The sequence below is a fragment of the Capricornis sumatraensis genome, chromosome 12 (assembly GCF_032405125.1).
Source record: "Capricornis sumatraensis isolate serow.1 chromosome 12, serow.2, whole genome shotgun sequence".
NCBI classification, from domain to species: domain Eukaryota; kingdom Metazoa; phylum Chordata; class Mammalia; order Artiodactyla; family Bovidae; genus Capricornis; species Capricornis sumatraensis.
The window spans coordinates 48,646,046-48,668,584 of NC_091080.1; positions in this window are offsets into that span (position 1 = coordinate 48,646,046).

Here is a 22,539-nt window from a genome sequence, read left to right on the forward strand (position 1 = left end):
CAAACAAAACCTGAACAGTTTATTTGTGGAATTAAATAAGTTGCTATAAAGTTTATATGGAATTTCACACAGGCTAGAAGGGGCAACACCTATTACAGAAGAAGAAAGGGATGAAAAGATTTGTTCTATTACATATGAAAGTCATTCAGTTGTGCCTGACTCTTTGTGACCCCATGGACTGTACAGTCCATGGACTTCTCCAAGGCAGAATACTGGAGTGGGTAGCCTTTCCCTTCTCCAGGAGATCTTCTCAATCCAGGGATCGAACCCAGGTCTCCCGCATTGCAGACAGATTCTTTACCAGCTGAGCCACAAGGGAAGCCCAGATACTAGATACTAAGACATAAAGTTGTTTAGTCAAAACCCTGTAATAAAGTCTGTCACTGTTTCCGTTGTTTCCTCATATATTTGCCATGAAGTGGTGGGACCTTTGCTGGGGGTTCCCTGATAGCTCAGTTGGTAAAGAATCTGCCTGCTATGCAGGAAACACTTGTTTGATTCCTGGGTTGGGAAGATCAGCTGGAGAAGGGATAAGCTATGCAGGCGAGTATCCTTGGGCTTCCGTTGTGGTTCAGCTGGTAAAGAATCCTCCCTCAATGCAAGAGACCTAGGTTTAGATCCCTGGGTTGGGAAGATTCCCTGGAGAAGGGAAAGGCTACCCAATACATTTTCTGGCCTGGAGAATTCCATGAACTATTTAGTCCGTGGGATCACAAAGAGTTGGACACCACTGAGTGACTTACACTTTCACTGTAATATTGGTACAAGGATAAAATAATAAAATAATGAAACAGAATAAAGAGAAATTAGAAAAACAAATGATCAAACAAGAGATGGCAACAGTGAACATCAAAATTTTAGAAATCAGTGAACTAAAATGGAACGGAATGGGTGAATTTAATTCAGATGGCTTTTATATCTACCATTGTGTGCAAGAATCCCTTAGAAGAAATAGAGCGGTACTCATAGTCAACAAAGAGTCTGTAATGCAGTACTTGGGTGCAATCTCAAAAATGAAAGAATGATATCTGTTCATTTCCAAGGCAAAGTAGTCAGTGTCAGAGCAATCCAAGTCTATGCCTAAACCACTAATGATGAAGAAGCTAAATTTGAACAGTTCTATGATGACCTTAGAAAGTGTCACTATGAACAAAGCTAGTGGAGGTGATGGAATTCCAGTGGAGCTATTTCAAATCCTGAAAGATGATGCTGTGAAAGTGTTGCACTCAATATGCCAGCAAATTTGGAAAACTCAACAGTGGCCACAGGACTGGAAAAGGTCAGTTTTCATTCCAATCCCAAAGAAAGGCAATGCCAAAGAATGCTCAAACTACCGCACAATTGCACTCATCTCACACGCTAGTAAAGAAATGCTCAAAATTCTCCAAGTGAGGCTTCAGCAATACGTGAACCGTGAACTTCCTGATATTCAAGCTGGTTTTAGAAAAGGCAGAGGAACCAGAGATCAAATTGCCAACATCCACTGGATCATGGAAAAAGTGAGAGAGTTCCAGAAAAATATCTATTTCTGCTTGATTGACTATGCCAAAGCCTTTGATTGTGTGGATCACAATAAACTGTGGAAAATTCTGAAAGAGATAGGAATACCAGACCACCTGACCTGCCTCTTGAGAAACCTATATGTAGGTCAGGAAGCAATAGTTAGAACTGGACATGGACAGACTGTTTCCAAATAGGAAAAGGAGTATGTCAAGGCTGTATATTGTCATCCTGCTTATTTAAATAAGCGGGGAAACCATGGAAACAGTGTCAGACTTTATTTTGGGGGGCTCCAAAATCACTGCAGGTGGTGATTTCAGCCATAAAATTAAAATATGCTTATTCCTTGGAAAAAAATTTAAGACCAACCTAGATAGCATGTTAACAACCAGAGTCATTACTTTGCCAACAAAGGCCCATCTAGTCAAGGCTATAGTTTTTCCAGTGGTCATGTATGGATGTGAGAGTTGGACTGTGAAGAAGACTGAGCACCAAAGAATTGATGCTTTTGACCTGTGGTGTTGGAGAAGACTCTTGAGAGTCCGTTGGACTGCAAGGAGATCCAACCAGTTTATTCTGAAGGAGATCAGCCCTGGGATTTCTTTGTAAGGAATGATGCTAAAGCTGAAACTCCAGTAATTTGGCCACCTCATGTGAAAAGTTGATTCATTGGAAAAGACTCTAATGCTGGGAGGGATTGAGGGCAGGAGGAGAAGGGGATGATAGAGGATGAGATGGCTGGATGGGATCACTGACTCGATGGGTGTGAGTCTGAGTGAACTCTGGGATTTGGTGATGGACAGGGAGGCCTGGTGTGCTGTGATTCATGGGGTCGCAGAGTCAGACATGACTGAACGACTGAAATGAACTGATGATGACCTTCTAGAACCCCCAAAAAAGATGTACTTTTCATCATGGGGTACTGAAATGAAAAAGTAGAAAGTCAAGAGATAACCAGAGTAACAGGAAAATTTGGCCTTGGTGTACAAAATGAAGCAGAGCAAAGGCTAACAGAGTTTTAACAAAAGAACACACTGGTCACAGCAAACACCCTCTTCCAACAACATAAGAGAAGACTCTACACATGGACATAAACAAAGAGTCAATGCTGAAATCAGATTGATAATATTATTTGCAGCTGAAGATGGAAAAGCTCTATAGAGTCAGCAAAAACAAGACCTGAAGCTTACTGTGGCTCAGGTCATGAACTCTTCATGGCAAAATTCAGACTTAAATTGTATAAAGTATGGAAAACTGCTAGACCATTCAAGTATTATCAGAATAAAACCCCTTGTGATTATACAGTGGAAATGACAAATAGAATCAAGTGATTAGATCTGATAGACAGAGTGATGAAGAACTATGGATGGAAGTTTGTGATATTGGGCAGAAGGCAGTTATCAAGACCATACCAAAGAAAAGCAAATGCAAAAAGGCAAAATGGTTTTCTGAGGAGGTGTTACAAATAACTGAGGAAAGAAGAGAAGCTAAAGACAAAATAGAAAAGGAAAGATATACCTATCTGGATGCAGAGTTCCAAAGAATAGCAAGGAGAGGTAAGAAAGCCTTCCTCAGTGATCGATGCAAAAAATAGAGGAAAACAATAGAATGGGAAGGACTAGAGATATCTTCAAGAAGATCAGAGACAATAAGGGAATATTTCATGCAAAGATTCACACAATAAAGGACATAAATGATATGGACCTAACAGAAGCAGAAGATATTAAGAAGAGATAGCAACAATGCTCATAAGAACTATACAAAAACGATCTTCATGATCCAGATAACAATGATGGCATATGATCACCCAGAGACCCAGACATCTTGGAATGTGAAGTCAAGTGGGCCTTAGGAAACATCACTATGAACAAGGCTAGTGCAGGTGATGGAATTCCAGTTGAACTATTTCAAGTCCTAAAAGATGATGCTGTGAAAGTGCTGCACTCATTATGACAGCAAATCTGGAAAACTCAACAGTGCCAAAAGGACTGGAAAAGATAAGTTTTCATGCCAGTCCCAAAGAAAGGCAATGCCAAAGAATGATCAAACTACTTCACAATTGTATTCATCTCACACACTAGCAAACTAATGCTTAAAATTCTCCAAGCCAGGATTCAACAGTACATGAACCAAGACTTCCAGATGTTCAATGTGGATTTAGAAAATGCAGAGGAGCCAGAGAATAAATTGCCAATATCTGTTGTGTCATAGAAAAAGCAAAAGAGTTCAAAAAAAATTTACTTTTGCTTTACTGACTATGCCAAAGCCTTTGACCATGCAGATCACAGCAAACTGTGGAAATTATTTCAAGAGATGAGAATATCAGACCACCTTATCTGCCTGCTGTGAAAACTGTATCCAGGTCTAGAAGCAACAGTTAGAAATGGACATGGAACAAGAGACTGGTTCCAGACTGGGAAAGGAGAACATCAAAGCTGTATATTGTCACACAGTTTATTTAATTTATGTGCAGATTACATCATGCAAAATGCTGGGCTAGATGAAGCACAAGCTGGAATCAAGATTGCCAGGAGAAATATTAATAACCTCAGATTCACAGATGACACCGCCCTTATGATAGAAAGCAAAAAAAAGATCTGAAGAACTTCTTGATGAAAGTGAAAGAAGAGAGTGAAAAAGTTACTTTAAAAATCAGCATTCAAAAAAATGAAGATCACGGCATCTGTTCCCATCACTTCATGGCGAATAGATAAAGAAACAATGGAAACAGTGACAGACTTTATTTTCTTGGGCTCCAAAAATCACTGAGAAGGTGACTTCAGCCATGAAATTAAAAGATGATTACTCCTTGGAAGAAAAGTTATGACCAATTAGACAGCATATTAAAAAGCAGAGACATTACTTTGCAGACAAAGCTCATCTAGTTAAAGGTATGGTTTTTCAGTAGTCATTTATGCATGCAAGACCTGAACCATAAATAAAGTTAAGGGCCAAAGAATTAATTTTTCAAATTTATTTATTTATTTACTTTAAAATTATTTATTATTTTGTAATTGAAGGATAATTGCTTTACAGAATTTTGTTCTTTTCTGTCAAACCTCAGAGTGAATCAGGCATAGGTCTACGTATTTCCCCTCCCTTTTCAAACTTCCTTCCATCTCCCTCCCCATCCTACCCCTCTAGGTTGGTACGCAGCCCCCATTTGAGTTTCCTGAGCCATACAGCAAATTTCCATTGGCTATCTATTTTACATACAGTAATGTAACTTTCCATGTTACTCTTCCCAAACATCTTTCCCTCCCTTCTCCTCTCCCCGTCCATAAGTCTATTCTCTATGTCTGTTTCTCCATCTTTGCCCTGCAAATAAATTATCATTTCCATTTTTCCCAATTCAGTATATATGAGTTAGAATATGATATTTATCTTTCTCTTTCTGACTTAGATTCCAAAGCTGAAGCTCCAATACTTTGGCCACCAGATGTGAAGAACTGACTCTTTGGAAAAGACCCTGATGCTGGGTACGACTGAAGGCAGTAGGAGAAGGTAATGACAGAGGATGAGATGGTAGGATGGCATCACTGATTCTACTGACATCAGTTTGAGCAAGCTCCGGGAGTTGGTGTTGACAAGAAAGACTGGTGTGCTGCAGTCCATGGGATATCAAAGAGTTAGACACGACTCAGCTTCTGAACTGAGAAGCAGATTTACAGCTATATGGATGCTTAAATACACTTGCTTCTACCATTCAAAGGGAAATAAATAAACCAATAAAGGAAAAAAAAAAATTCATGACATCTGTGTAGAGAAAAATTCCTATGCTGTCAGCAAAAGCAGAAACTGTAAAGAAAATGACTTGTATATTTGAACGCATTAAACTAATTTATCATGGAAAAGAGCCATTAAGAGAATGTAAATTTATCATTTCTAGCCACTGACAAGGGGCCCATATCCAAACAGAACCCCGCAAAAATCAGTAAATAAAAGACAGAAACCAGTTGGTAAAAACTTAATTATACACTTTATAAAAATGAAAATCCAAAAGGCCTGTTAACATAAGGAAATATGGCACCCTTCATTAGTAATCAAGAAAAAGAAAATAATTACAGTGGTTTTAGATACTTACAATTATGACTAAGATTGAAAAGTACCATCTTTGACAAGTTTGTCAAGCAAAATAAACTCTCATCCAGCGCTATAGAAGTGTGCTAATTGATATCTTTACTTTGGAAAAGAGTTGGCATTATTCAGTGATAACAAGTTTCTCCTTGACCAAACTCTAATCAGATTCTTCTGAGTCTTCTTCTGGACTAAACGTTGGCATTGTCTATATTAAGCAATAATTCTGCTAAAGTATTTTACCAAGAATACCTCACCCTTGTTACCTAATTAATTTCTTCATCCTCTACTCTAGATGTCTAAGTCTCTGGCTTGACTTTATTAAGAATTCTTTTAGGTCAGGTTAAATAGAATCTCCCTGGTATTGATGTCTCCTCTTATAATTTTCCATTCACTGACACTTCCATTTCACTCCTTGGATATCAACCCACCCATGTCCTTGCTGTGTTTGGAATTAAGCTCAATCTCTTTTCCCTATGGCAATAGCATTGACTCCTATTACAATAGTCCCTAGAAAAATTGTCCCTACTGTTTTAACAAGTGTCAAGGCATTTTTTTTTTTTTTTTTATAACTTGGTCAGGTAAAATAACTGCATACCCTATGACTAAGGGATTCCTTTCTAGATGGTACAGAGATATATATTTTTTGTATGTATCAAGATAGTACTATTAAAGGACACTCATAGAATCATTGTTTGTGATTATCACAAATGGAATATTAGCCAACTATACATTCATAGAATAAAGAATTGTATCATGGTTTATTAAAAAGCAAACAAACACTAGCTACAAGCAGAAACATGGCTGAATTTTGAAGAATAATATTGAGTAAGGATAAATAAATGACAAAGAGTATATTCTGGAAAAATGCATTCAGAAGTTAAAAAGTAGGTTAAACAATTCATGAATACATAGGTTTCCATGCAGTGATGACATTTTCCTATCTCAACTTGCACTGGCAATAGTCCCCAGATATTCAATCAAACACTATTCTAGCTATTTTTGAAGGTAGTTGTGGCTAATGTCCATGATTATATGACTTTAAGTAAGGGGGAGTGTTTAAGATGGACAGCCTTAAAGGCTGCAGAACTGAAGTTTCCATGATGAGGATGAAACTATGCCTATGGTTAGAAACTTCAATTCATCCAACCTGCCCTTCCTCATGACCAACTCTATGGATTTTAGACTTGCTTCTTGATATCCCACAATTACATATGTCCATTTCTTATAATGAAAGTCCTAATATATCTCATACTGGTAACATTTCTGTGACTGAACCCTGACTGATGCATATATTAATATACACTTTGAAGGTACATTCAGTTCAGGTCAGTCGCTCAGTCGTATCCAACTCTTTGCGACACCATGAATCATAGCACGCCAGGCCCCCCTGTCCATCACCAACTCCCGGAGTTCACTCACACTCATGTCTACCGAGTCATTGATGCCTTCTGGCCATCTCATCCTCTGTCGTCCCCTTCTCCTCCTGCCCCCAATCCCTCCCAGCATCAGGGTCTTTTCCAACGAGTCAACTCTTTGCATGAGGTGGCCAAAGTACTGGAGTTTCAACTTTAGCATCATTCCTTCCAAAGAAATCCCAGGGGTGATCTCCTTCAGAATGTATTGGTTGGATCTCCTTGCAGTTCAAGGAACTCTCAAGAGTCTTCTCCAGCACCACAGTTTAAACGCATCAATTCTTCGGTGCTCAGCCTTCACAATTAAGTAATAAAACTATAGAGATTATAAATTTAATAACAGTAAAAATCAAGATATGGGATTATAGTGAGCAAGAAAAGAATCACATAGAGGCTTATGAGTACCGCAAATATTTATCTATTTTTCTTTTTTAATTTTGGTGATAGTTTCATGGTTTTACATTACGTTCATTTGTTACCCTGCACATTTAAATTCATCTATTTTTTGTAAGTTCCCCAAAAACAGGTTTTAAAAATCCAACTTTTTCATCATGAAAATGTGCCTAATTAATCCTAATATAATATGAAATATATATATATATGTATATATATTTCCCATTTAATTTGCTATTGGCAAAATGTTCTGTGGATTAATATTTTAATTATTTTTTTCCTGAGGTTTTTCAGTGTTTTTTTCACAAGGTTCATTATGAAGGTTCATTTTTTTTTTTAAACAAACAAGGAAACTAATCATTACAACATAAATATATTCTGTGAGACTGAGCTGTTATATCTCTATAATATATTTGGAATTTGATTAACAAATATTCTATTTCAGTATTCTGAATGCAGTGACTGGTTAGCTTAGATTACTGTATTCATATTTTTTTTTAGAAAATTAACTCTTTCTTTAAAAAAAAAATTGAATGAAAACATTACTACTTTCACTGTTATTGCCCCACATCCTCTATAGCTGATCTGGGTTTTGGGTGTTCTTTAAATTTAACATGTATTTCTGTCATATATTATGTCCTGGGGAAGAGAGGGATAAACCTTTAAAATGATGAGCCTACAGATTAAAAAAATACTATGAGTTTTAAAAGAATATTTTAAATAATTCTAAAACAAGCTGCTTTGTTTAATATAAATTCTGAAACAAATAAAAAGCACAATAAAATATAAAGGTAAATATGTGTTGCTTTTAACATAAACTAAAGGAGTAACCTCAAAAATATTTAAAACATTTTCTATAAAAATATCAATTTGAAAAGTTTAAAAAATTTAGTCACTATAAACAAAATAATGTTTACATTAATGTAATGTTAGAACTATTATATTATTTTTATTTATCACTTATTTATTAACGTTTATATTCAGGTTCTAAACATTCAGAAAATCATTCAAATTCCAGGTGTATATCTCATATGTATCACTAAATTCTTAGTGTCATACTGTCAAATTCAGAAAGGCAGTCCTTGAATTAAATACTCTAGTTCAAGCTTTAACAAAGGATGAAAGCTGATCTAACTTGACAGTTCTCTAGAAATAATCATTCTGACATGTCAAAGATGGTACATGCCTGGATCTCTACATTATTCAAAAATGATGGAATCTAGGGAAAGGAAAAGAAATGACACAAAGTCCTAAACCCAATAATTAAATACTTCAAAGATTTTTTTTTTAAAGGTATAATTTATATGGGGTTGGAGTGGGCAAGGAGGATGTAAATATAGCAGTACATATAATTTTACCTGTTTAATCATTTTCTCAACATTTCTCCACATTTATTGAACTCAAATTTGGGGAATTATGGAAAAAGTTACATAAGGCAAATTTTTGACATTTAGCCTCCACAGTCAATGATATTTTTGATATGAATTTTTTGGTAATTAGCAAACCATCAGTAGTATAAATATATTAGGAAATGGTAATCATCCTGACTCTAAGAGTTTGAAGTAATTGTTTCTTTTTTTTTATCATTTTATCTTTGTAATTTGATCCAAGATATTTTCAACAATTACTAATTATGCTCTAGTTGTCTATTTGGCTTGTTTGAATGGTTATTTATATCACAGATTGCTTGGAACTGCTTGCTATTTACCCATTTTCCCACATTTATAATAGCAAGGACTAAATCAATTTTGAAATTTGCTGCTAAAAATATTAGCTCAAAGGTTTTCATTTCTATCCACAACAGGAATTCATGATTTTTTCCAACTACATCATTTGAATTAAGATGTGCCCACCCGAATGACATTGCAGCAAGCATATGAGTAACAAACTGGCTGAGCTGAGTCAGCTGGGTCAACCACTACTCCCGGCTCACAGAGAAAAGCTGGAAGTGATAGATAGCTCCATTAACTCTGCCTGACTAATGCACACTTGGGGAACACAAATTGGGAACATTTTTTTTTATCTTCCTGAGACAAACTGCAGGGATGCAGTTGGTTCATTCTCTACTTGTTATAAGGATTATATTTGAGAGAATGAATAATAACAACAGAAAGTGATGAGAATGATATTTTACATCATGAGTCTTATTTGTTTTTAAGAAACAATTTTCAATCCAGGATGTCAAAATATTTACAAATATCTGAGAAAACTTTGACACTCAATGTTACAATTGAAACATTAAACAGTTTTAGCTTAAGTAGGAAAATGATTTTCATGATATTAAAATATACATACCAGAAAATTATAGATTACACTTCATAACGGTGAGAATTTTATATTAGGTTATTTTCTAACTCAGAGATTAAATAAAAGTTTACAACAGAATCAAGATCACATTCTAATTTGCATTATTAGACATACAAATGTATCATCATTTCTTTCTTTATTTATTTTTTAAATTTTACTTTATTTTACTTTACAATATTGTATTGGTTTTGCCGTACATCAACATGAATCCGCCATGGGTGTACATGAGTTCCTAATTCTGAACCCACCTCCCACCCCCCTCCCCTTTTACATTCAAAGAGAGAAATTAAAATTTGAAGATTGGATATACCAATTCTCTGATTTTTATAACAATTTTATCAGATATTCATGTTAATTAATAGGTTCAGGAGAGCACAAGGCAATGCTGCTTCCCTACCCTTTGCCAATTTTAAAATGAGTTATTTACAAGAGTCAGATACCAGAAATTGACAGTCTTTCTGTGTAGAAATTCCTTCTTTTATTCACATCCCCAGTGCTATGTAAGTTATTTAAATTATTTTAGAAATAAAAGATGGTAATGGAAGAAATTCAAAGTATGAGGCACTTGTAAAAATGAAGGTAAAGGGGAGTTATTTCAAATTCAGTGTTGTTCTGTCATATGTCATTATATAGATGTTATAATAAATAGCATTTTCTGAAGAACTTGCAATAACTCTATCTTATCTTCCTTAATATTAATATATTATTCTCTTTATATTCACAACCAATCCTAATTTTAAAAAAAATGGATTTTTTAGTAGATCTGAGGGAATTTAAGACACTCAGAATTGAAAGATGCATGATTCCATCATCTCTGAACTTAAACATTAAAAAAAAAGTGACATTTAAAATTTCAAAATAATATGCATTCAACAAATATACTTGATTTTCTACTTTATTTCAAATACTATGTATGACTCTGGCATTTGATGGAGCAGAGGAAAAAGGTACATATATTCTATGCCTTCATAAAATTTAGAGAATATATAAAGTAATGGACAGAAATTAAATGATTACACAGAAGAGTATAAAGTGTCAAAACTGATATGAGTCATGAAGAGAAGAGGCAAAATTCTAAAGAGATTTACTAATCCAGGTCAGGAAAAGCTCTTATGAAGACAAAACAATTAAATTGATATGTAGGAGATGAGTAGGGGTTTACTGAATAAAAGGTAGAAGACATATGTACTAACACGTAGTAGGATGATACATGGAATATTTAATGAACAGAGAGAATACAGTGTAACTAGAGCTCTGATGAACTGGAGAGGGGTGCTCTAATATGAAACTGCAGAGGTCAGGATAAGACAGCTCAGACAATGTGGTGTCAACATTTACAAACTTAGGAGGGTAGATCTCATTATTTTCTTATCACACACACTAGAGAGAAAAATAAAAGGAACACAAGAAATCTTTTGGACATGATGGATATGTATATTATCTTGGTTATGGTAATGGTATAAGGAATGTATGCATATGTCCAAATTCATCAAAAGAAACACATTAAATATGTCCAGTTTTCTGTATATTAAATACACCTCAATAAAGCTAGAAAGAATACAAGATGGTTAAAAATAATAACAGAAACATAGCTTAAACACGGCAAAATCCACCAGTTTACAAATATTGGGCTTTCTTCTGGGTAACAGAAAGCACCAAAAATTTAAGTATGAGCTAACATGGTTAGATTAGCAGTTTAAAAAAAGAAAAAATCTTTCTATTTTCAGTGCGGATTTAGAATGAAAAATGAAAGGAAGCATGATATCTTCAGCTTTGTTCTTTTTTATTTCAAAATTGTTTTGGCAATTTAGGGTCTTTTGTGGTTCCTATAAATTTTAAGATCATTTGTTCTTGTTCTGTGAAAAATGTCTTGGGTATTTTGATACAGCTTGAATTAAATCAATAGATTGCTTTGGGTGGTACAGACATTTTAACAATATTAATTCTTCCAATTCAAGAACATGGCATATATTTTCATTTCCTTGCATCATTTTAAAATTTGATCATCAATATTTTATAGTTTTCAGAGTACAGTTCTTTTACCTTCTTAGTTAAGTTTATTCCTAGGTATGTCATTCTTTTATATGATTTTAAATGGGATTAGATGATTTGCTTTATTACTCTTTCTGATAGCTAATTATTAGAGTATCAGTCAGTTCACTTCAGTTTAGTCACTCAGTCGTGTCCCACTATGCAACCCCATGAATCACAGCACACCAGGCCTCCTTGTTCATCACCATCTCCTGGAGTTCACTCAAACTCATGTCCATCGAGTTGGTGATGCCATCCAGCCATCTCATCCTCTGTCGTCCCCTTCTCCTCCTGTCCCCAACCCCTCCCATCATCAAAGTCTTTTTCAATGAGTCAACTCTTCACATCAGGCGGCCAAAGTACTGGAGTTTCAGCTTTAGCATCATTCCTTCCAAAGAAATCCCAGGGCTGATCTCCTTCAGAATGGACTGGTTGGATCTCCTTGCAGTCCAAGGGACTCTCAAGAGTCTTCTCCAACACCACAGTTCAAAAGCATCAGTTCTTCAGTGCTCAGCCTTCTTCAAAGTCCAACTCTCACATCCATACATGACTACTGGAAAAACCATAGCCTTGACTAGACGGACCTTTGTTGGCAAAGTAATGTCTGCTTTTCAATATGCTATCTAGGTTGGTCCTAAATTTTCTTCTAAGGAGTAAGCATCTTTTAATTTCATGGCTGCAGTCACCATCTACAGTGATTTTGGAGCCCCCAAAATAAAGTCTGACACTGTTTCCACTGTTTCCCCATCCATTTCCCATGAAGTGATGGGACCAGATGCCATGATCTTTGTTTTCTGAATGTTGAGCTTTAAGCCAACTTTTTCACTCTCCACTTTCACTTTCATCAAGAGGCTTTTTAGTTCCTCTTCACTTTCTGCCATAAGGGTGGTGTCATCTGAGGTTATTGATATTTCTCCCAGTAATCTTGATTCCAGCTTCTATTTCTTCCAGCCCAGTGTTTCTCATTAGAGTATAGAAAGCAGCAGATTTCTATACATTAATCTTGTATCCTACACTTTTACTGAACTTAATAGTTCTAATAGTATTTTGGTGGAGACTTTAGGATTTAGTGTACTACAAAGCTACAGTAATCAAAACAGTATGATAGGGCTTCCCTGGTGGCTCAGTGGTAAAGATTATATTTTCCAATGCAGGAGACACAGGTTTTATCCCTGATCTCCTTGATCTGGAAAAGATCCCACATGCCATGGAACAACTAAGCCCATGTGTCACAACTACTGAGCCTGTGGTCTAGAGCCCAGGAAACACAATTACTGAGTCCATGTACCACAAATATTGAAGACTGTATGCCTTAGAGCCCATGCTCTGCAACAGGAGAAACCACTGCAATGAGAAGCCCATGCACTACAACTAGAGAGTAGCCCCGATTCAACACAACTAGAGGAAAGCTCACACAGAAACAAAGATTCAGCACAGCCAAAAGTACACAAAAACCAGTGTACCTATGGTCAATTAATCTATGACAAGAAACAAGACTATACAATAGTGAAAAGATAATTTCTTGAATAAGTGGTGCTGAGAAAAATGGACAGTTACATGTAATAGGATGACCTTAGAACATTTTCTCACATCATATACAAAAATAAACTCAAAATGGATGAAAGACGTATATGTAAGACCTGAAACTATAAAACTCTTAGAAGAAAACATAGACAGAACAATCTTTGACATAAAAATAGTGTTATATTTTTGGTATCCCTCTCCTAGAGCAAAAGAAACAAAAGCAAATATAAACAAATGAGACCTAATTAACCTTGAAAATTTTGCATGACAAAGAAAACCATCAAAAAAATAAAAGGACAACTTACTGAATGGGTGAAAGTATTTGCAAATGATTGGAATGACAAGGAGATAATATCCAAAGTATACAAACAAGTTATAAAATTTACTATCAAAAAACAAGCAACTCAATTAAGAATGTGCTGAAGATGTGAATAGACACTTCTAAAGAAAACATACAGATGAATGACCTGAAAGATGCTCAATATCATTAGTCATCAGGGAAATGCAAATTCAAATCACAATGAGATACCACCTCACATCTGTCAAAATTTCTATCAAAATGTCTACAAATAAACAAATGTTGGATAGGATGTGGAGAAAAGAAAACCCTAGTACACCGTTTGTGGGAAAGTAAATCTGTGAATACTCTATGAAAAACAGTACAAAAATTCCTCAAAACACTAACATTAGAACTGTCACATGATTCAGCAATACCAATCCTGGGTGTATATCTGAAAAAGTGAAAATATTAAATCAAAAAGTTATATGCACCAAAATGATCAAATCAGTATTATTTATAATAACAGAAACAAGCAAAAGAAGTGTTCATAACAGATAAATGGATAAAGAAGATGTGGTGTACATAATGAAATACTCTTCCAACAAAAAAATAAATAAATAAAATTCTGAAATCTGCAAATCCATGTATGGACCTAGAGTAGTGACCTGAGTGAAATAAATTAGGCAAAGACAAATGTTCTATGTTATCACCTACATGTAGAATCTAAAAAAATAAAATTCTCATGTATAAAGCACAGACCTGTTGTTCACAGTGGAAAATGGAGGAGAGAGTGGTAACACAAAGATATGGGATTAAAATGCACAAACCTGCTATGTATAAAATAGACAAGCAACAAGGATATATAGTACAGCACAGGGAAATAGCCATTCTTCTACAATAATGTTAACTGGATATAGTCTATAAAATGTTGTTGCACACCTGAACTAATATTGTAAATCAATATATTTTAATAAAGAATGTAAGGCCAGTGAAGATATTATGAAAATAGTGTATATGGAAAATAATGGTAGCTTGAAGATGAAAATGACATCAAGGGAATGAATGGAATTAAGAGATATTTGAAACCACAGGACTTGCTGATAGATTAAAAGAGGGACAAATTGTGAGGACATATCAAAGTTAATTTTCAAAAACTCCATGAACAATGAGAACGCATGAGCTTCTGGGTTAGTAAATACAACCACATTCTGAGAAGGTACAACACAGCTCTACAGAACCCTTCCTGATTTCACCCTATGTGCTTGTTTATCTGACTTTTCATTTGTATCCTTTATAATAAACATGGTAAGCATAAAAATAAGTTAACTTTCAAGTTTGCAGTTTGAGAAACTGAAGGAACAGTGACTCTGCTCATTAAGGTCCTGTGGTCATGTATGGATGTGAGAGTTGGACTGTGAAGAAGGCTGAGTGCTGAAGAATTGATGCTTTTGAACTGTGGTGTTGGAGAAGACTCTTGAGAGTCCCTTGGACTTCAAGGACATCCAACCAGTCTATTCTGAAGGAGATCAACCCTGGGATTTCTTTGGAAGGAATGATGCTAAAGATGAAGCTCCAGTAGTTTGGCCAACTCATGCAAAGAGTTGACTCATTGGAAAGGACTCTGATGCTGGGAGGGATTGGAGGCAGGAGGAGAAGGGGACGACCGAGGATGAGATGGCTGGATGGCATCACGGACTCGATGGACGTGAGTCTGAGTGAACTCCGGGAGATGGTGATAAACAGGGAGGCCTGGCGTGCTGCGATTCATGGGGTCGCAAAGAGTCGGACATGACTGAGCAACTGAAGTGAACTCAACTTAATTAACAAAGATTTCCAGAGAATATGAAGAGGAGATAAGAAGGCCTTCTTAAATGAACAGTGCAAAGAAGTAAAGGAAAACAATAGAATAGGAAAGACTATGGATCCCTTCAAGAGAATTAGTGATATCAAGGGAAAATTTCCTGCAAGAATGGCACAGTAAAGGACAGAAATGATAAGGACATTACAGAGGCAGAAAAGATTAAGAAGTGGCAACAATACACAGAAGAACCATACAAAAAATTCTAATGACTCAGATAGCCAAGATGGTGTCGTCATTCACCTAGAGCCAGACATTCTGGCCTGTGAAGTCAAGTGGGCCTTAGGAAACATTACTAGGGACAAAGCTAGTGGAGGTTATGGAATTCCAACTGAGCTATTTAAAATCCTAAGATGATGCTGTTAAAGGGCTGCACTCAGTTCAGTTCAGTCACTCAATCATGTCTGACTCTGTGACCCCATGGACTGCCGCACAACCAGGCTTCCTTGACCATCACTAACTACCAAAATTTGCTCAGACTCACATCCATCGAGTTGTTGATGCCATCCAATCATCCCATCCTCTGCCATCCCCTTCTCTTTCTACCTTCAATTTTTCCCAGCATCAAGGTCTTTTTCACTATGTCAGTTCTTCAAATCAGGTGGCCAAGTATTGGAGTTGGATCTTCAGCATCAGTCTTTCCAATGAATATTCAGGACTGATTTCCTTTAAGATTGCCATGTTGGATCTCCTTATGGTCCAAAGGACTCTCAAGAGTCTTCTCCAACACCACAGTTCAAAAGCATCAATTCTTCAGCTCACAGCTTTCTTCATAGTCCAACTCTCACATCCATACATGACTACTGAAAAGTCATGGCTTTGACTAATGTATCTTTGTTAGCAGAGTAATGGTGTTTCTGCTTTTTAATATGCTGTCTAGGTCAGTTATAGCTTTTCTTCCAAAAAGCAAGTGTCTTTTAATTTCATGACTGCAGTCACCATCTGCAGTATTTTGGAGCCCAGGGGAAAAAAAAAAAAAATCTCTCACTGTTTCCATTGTTTCCCTATCTATTCGGCTACATGCAATATGTTGGCAAATGTGAAAAACACAGCTAGGGCCACAGGACGGTAAAACATCAGTTTTCATTCCAATCCCAAAGAAGGCCAGTGCCAAAGAATGTTCAAACTACAAGGCAATTGTGCTCATTTTGCTTACTAGGAAGGTTATGCTCAAAATTCTTCAAGTTAGTCTTCAGCAGTATGTGAACTGAGAAATTCCAGATGTACAAGCTGGATTTAGAAAAGTCAGATGAAGCAGAAATCAAATTGCTACCATTCATTGGCTCAAATAAAAAGCAAGGGATTCCAGAAAAATATCTCTTTCATCTACTAGGCAAAAGCCTTTGGCTTTGTGGATCACAACAAATTATAGAAAATTCTTAAAGAGATGGGAATACCAGACCACCTTACCTGTCTCCTGAGAAACATGTATGTCAGTCAAGAAGAAATGATTAGAAACTTACATAGAACTAACTGACTCATTCAAAATTGGGAAAGTAGTACAAGAAGGCTGTGTAGTTTCACCCTGCTTATTTAACATCTATGCAGACTCATCATGCAAATGGCAGGCTGGATGAGTCACAAACTACAATCAAGATTACTGGGAGAAACATCAACAGTCAGCCTCAGATATAGAGATGATGGCACTCTAATGGTCGAAAATAGAGGAACTAAAGAGTCTCTTGATGAAAGTGAAAGAGAATAGTGAAGAAGCTGTCTAAATGTCTACAGTCCATTGTGGCACAAAGAGCTGAACACAACTAAGCTTCTAGCACTTTCACTAGAATGGATATAAGGTATTACCACAGGAGAGGACAGTTCCAGAAAAGTCTAGAGGAGAACTTTGTATAATTTCAATATATAATGGCTGCATACAGAAGTATTAGCATGCAAAGGAAATCAAGAACATGTTACCAAAAGCTACTACAAAATGTAAGAGGAGTGTGATGTTATTGCCACAGAAGACTACAGAAAGGATGTCTTTCATGACAGAGCAATGTTAAAACACATTAAATGCTCTTCAGAGATGAATTAATAGAGGGGAAATATGTCTGTGAACAATGATATCTATGTTATCAATGGCACAAATGGTATCTATGAAACAGCTTATTTAAGTGATGTTTAAAATGTTCAAGGTAAGAAACAGAGTTCAGAATTCCTGAAGGATGAAAATAATTAGCTTGATAGTATAATTTCCTGAGATTAGATGAATTAAAGGTGAAGGTACAGATTGACCCATGCATGGTGGTCAAAAGACAGGGCCTCAGTGTTCTGAAAGGAAGGGAGAAGAGGATAAGTTGCTATGTGGATAGGTTGATTTATCTACTTGCAGTTAAGTCAGGTCACTCTTCGGAGAAGGCAATGGCACCCCACTCCAGTACTCTTGCCTGGAAAATCCCATGGATGGAGAAGCCTGGTAGGCTGAAGTCCATGTGGTCGCTGAGAGTCGGATACGACTGAGCGACTTCACTTTGACTTTTCGCTTTCCTGCACTGGAGAAGGAAATGGCAACCCACTCCACTGTTCTTGCCTGGAGAATCCCAGGGACGGGGAAGCCTGGTGGGCTGCCGTCTATAGGGTCGTACAGAGTCAGACATGACTGAAGTGACTTAGCAGTAGCAGCAGCAGGTCACTCTTATTAGACAACATATTATTTCTCTGTAAAATGTGTGCTAAATCACCTTCAGGAGAAAGTGGAGTTGAAGAATAATTAATTTATCTGGTGCGGAGCAGAAAGATTCATAGATTTAGGTTGAATAAAGAGTAGTTTGCATTACACAGCATGGAATAGTATGTTGAGCAGAATAAAGTAATAAAAATAGTAGTGAAAACAGTCTGAGAAAAGGGCTGTGGAAACTTAAGTAGGGACACATTTAACTCAGTTACAAATTAGTGAAAGTCTCATAGAAATGATTTATGAGATGAGTCTAGAAAGATATAGGAATTTATCACACATGGAAAGGAGAAATATTAACATAGAAGCATCATTTAGAGAAGCAAGCATTAGAGTATGTTCAAGAACTTCAGCATGGCTAGAGTTATATGTGTACCCTAATGGTCTGTTAAGCTTTCAGCTAAGACATGCAGCTGATCAGCAGCTCTATTTTGGATGCCCTGACAGTCATTTTTACTTCCAACCCCCCAAAAAAGTAACTGGGCAAAGATCAACATTTAGCTAAGGCAATAAGTGAGGAAAATGCAGCTACCTTTTTTTTTTTTTTTTTAACATCGTGGGTCACTTTTAATACCATTCCAAAGAAAACATAAGTCATTTACTGCTACAGAACAATTAATTAGTTAACTGGACTTTCTCCTGGTTGTTCACAATGACCAACTCAAAAAAAGAATAAAATATGCATAATCTTTTGCATCACTTTTTGTAATTCTCATTATTACTAATATCTGATTGTGAGTGATGACTTCTGAAGGTAAAAAATTCAATCTATATTATCACTGAAGTTAATGATGTTTGAAAATTGATATTAATTACTCAAGTGAAAAGTACTTATAATAAGCTAATATTCTCATATTTAGTATCCAATGAAAGGATTAATGACTATGGTTGAAATCATTCTTTCTCTGTTAAGCTTAATATTTTTATGTCAATTTTTATTACTTTGTTTATTATTCTTAGATGTTTTAAACAACAATGTGCTTATGGGTATGTTCTGCAGCATATTTTTGTGATGTTTTGAATAAATGACTTTGGAAAACACAATTCATTGTTATCGTTATTCATAGAAGAAGCATTTTGTTCTGATATATTTGCAGATATGTATCATGTTGACATTGTGTGTGTTCAAACATTGAATTGCATAATGATACAAAATCTGAAATGGCATTAACACTATCAAATGCTTGAAGCAAGACTAATAATGAAATAAGCCTCCCTATAATAATAGCTATTATATAGAAATTATCAAAATCTATAATGTCTAGCTATTTAAGATATAATTTTTAATATTCATCAGTATCTAATTTTTCTGCTGTTTTGTTCTTTTAATATGTTAGTATATATCTTATTTAAGTATATTTTCTCTATACTGTTTATTTACTGGACAGATAATCCAACAAGAAACAAAAATCAAGTTAAAAATATATGTAATTATATATTACATAATTATATGTAATACATGTAATTTTATGTACTTCTATATTTTTAACTTGATTTGGGTACTATCTGTCAAGCTAAAAAAAAAAAAAAGAGCCTGGTTCAAAGTAGATACTTTATGGATATGTAGAAATATGTAAATAATCAAAGATTTTTAATTACCTTAAAATATATTTCATACTCTTCATTTTAAACTATTTTGTTGTCTTCCTCCAGCACTGCATTTTAGAAAATTTATTTTCAAAAAATTTTCCATAAGTGTTTCCCAAACCATTATTTTTCAAATAATATACACATATACTTATTCTGTATTTTATCTGAAGCATTTGGCCACATACAGGGACTACAGAATTTAAATTGACTTAAATTATAAAAATTATTTATTATTTGCTTAATTTCCAAATGAGCAGTCCAATTGTTGATTATGAAACTGAAAGAAATCACTAATTGCCCAATATGTCGCCATTTTTTCACTAGATGTAAGAAGCATGTAGATGATATCCCTTACAGTTACTAGCTGATTGCTACAACTAAAGATCTTACCCAACCTTATCTCTCTAAAAAGGGAAGTAGCAGCAATATTGTTTTTAAACAAACACATGAAAAGATGCTCAACATCACTCATTATTAGAAAAATGCAAATCAAAGCCACAATGAGGTACCACTTCACACCAGTCAGAATGTCTGCGATCCAAAAATCTGCAAGCAATAAATGCTGGAGAGGGTGTGGAGAAAAGGGAACCCTCTTACACTGTTGGTGGGAATGCAAACTAGTACAGCCACTATGGAGAACAGTGTGGAGATTCCTTAAAAAATTGCAAATAGAACTGCCTTATGACCCAGCAATCCCACTGCTGGGCATACACACCAAGGAAACCAGAATTGAAAGAGACACATGTACCCCAATGTTCATCGCAGCACTGTTTATAATAGCCAGGACATGGAAACAACCTAGATGTCCATCAGCAGATGAATGGGTAAGAAAGCTGTGGTACATATACACAATGGAGTATTACTCAGCCATTAAAAAGAATTCATTTGAATCAGTTCTAATGAGATGGATGAAACTGGAGCCGATTATACAGAGTGAAGTAAGCCAAAAAGAAAAACACCAATACAGTATACTAACACATATATATGGAATTTAGAAAGATGGCAATGATGACCCTGTATGCAAGACAGCAAAAAAGACACAGATGTGTATAGAGGGCTTTTGGACTCAGAGGGAGAGGGAGAGGGAGAGGGTGGGATGATTTGGGAGAATCGCATTGTAACAGGTATACTATCATGTAAGAATCGACTCACCAGTCTATGTCCGACGCAGGATACAGCATGCTTGGGGCTGGTGCATGGTGATGACCCAGAGAGATGTTATGGGGAGGGAGGTGGGAGGGGGGTTCATGTTTGGGAACGCATGTACACCCGTGGTGGATTCATGTCAATGTATGGCGAAACCGATATAGTATTGTAAAGTAAAATAAAGTAAAAATAAAAATTTAAAAAAAAATAAAAAATAAAAATAAAGTGCTGCTTGTGGGTGTAGAGGTGGGGGAAAAGGTTTGGTTCAATTTTGAGTGGGAAAGTATAATATGAGTAAAAGTAACTATTTTTTCCAAAGCTTATAAATGGAGTATTTATGGTATGTTTCAAATGTTCTTTCCTGATTTCTTACTGATCAGCTTGCTTTGTTTTCTCTCTCTCGGGCTTTTCTCAAATTCCATGATTCTGAAAGCCCAAACTCAAAACCCAACCCAATAATTTTCCAGGTAAGAGGAATTTTTCTGCCATTATCTGTTTCTATTGCCTCCCATAAAACATCTAGCTCTCCATTTTATAGTTCTGGGAATGGTTATCTCTGATTTCTACATATGTAAATACCTCAAGTATCTTTTGATACAATAAATTTACTCATTCACTTATCCATCATGTACACATCAACCATCTGTCAATTGCTGAACTAATGATTGATGGTATGTGATATGCAATTCATTTTTTCTAATAACAATATTTTTAAATATGCATATTTTCAATTTGCTCTTTTTTGATATTTATACTCATAGTATCTTGATTTAGTGTCATAATTCTTTCATTTGAGATATGCTTGTATCTTTCAATTTCTGATTGCCTAAAGTAAAGAAATACTTCATTATGTTTGAATTTGATTATTATGTAATTTATATTTAATTTCAGCAAGATTTGAATGGTATGCTATGCCCATAGCTGTAGCTATCATACAGTTATTTAATTGGATTTTATTTTCCAACTTACATGTGGAAAATTAATATTCATAACATTTTGCCCAATGTGAGAAATAGCTTTGGTAAATAATGTGAGTTTGGGTCAAAGTTGAATAATATTTTAATCCTTAAGAAAATGAAATTTGGTTCACAAAAGTCTAAATTTATCTTTATATATGCTTTAGAATGATCTCTGTTCGTCTCCAAGGCAAACCATTGAATATCACAGTTATCCAAGTCTATGCCCGAACCAGTAATGCTGAAGAAGCTGAAGTTGAACAGTTTTATGAAGACCTACAAGACCTTTTAGAACTAAAACCCAAAAAAGATGTTCTTTTCATTATAGGAGACTGGAATGCAAAAGTAAGAAGTCAAGAAACACCTGGAGTAACAGGAAAATTTGGCCTTGGAATGCAGAATGAACCAGGGCAAAGACTAATAGAGTTTTGCCAAGAAAATGCACTGGTCATAGCAAACACCCTCTTACAACAAAGAGAAGACTCTACACATGGACTTTACCAGATGATCAACACCAAAATCAGATTGATTATATTCTTTGCAGCCAAAGATGGAGAAGTTCTATACAGTCAAAGAAAACAAGACCAGTAGCGGACTGTGGCTCAGATCGTGAACTTCTTATTACCAAATTCAGATTTGAATTGAAGAAAGCAGGAAAAACCACTAGACCATTCAGGTATGACCTAAATCAAATCCCTTATGATTATACAGTGGAAGTGAGAAATAGAATTAAGGGCCTAGATCTGATAGGTAGAGAGCCTGATGAACTATGCAATGAGGTTCATGAC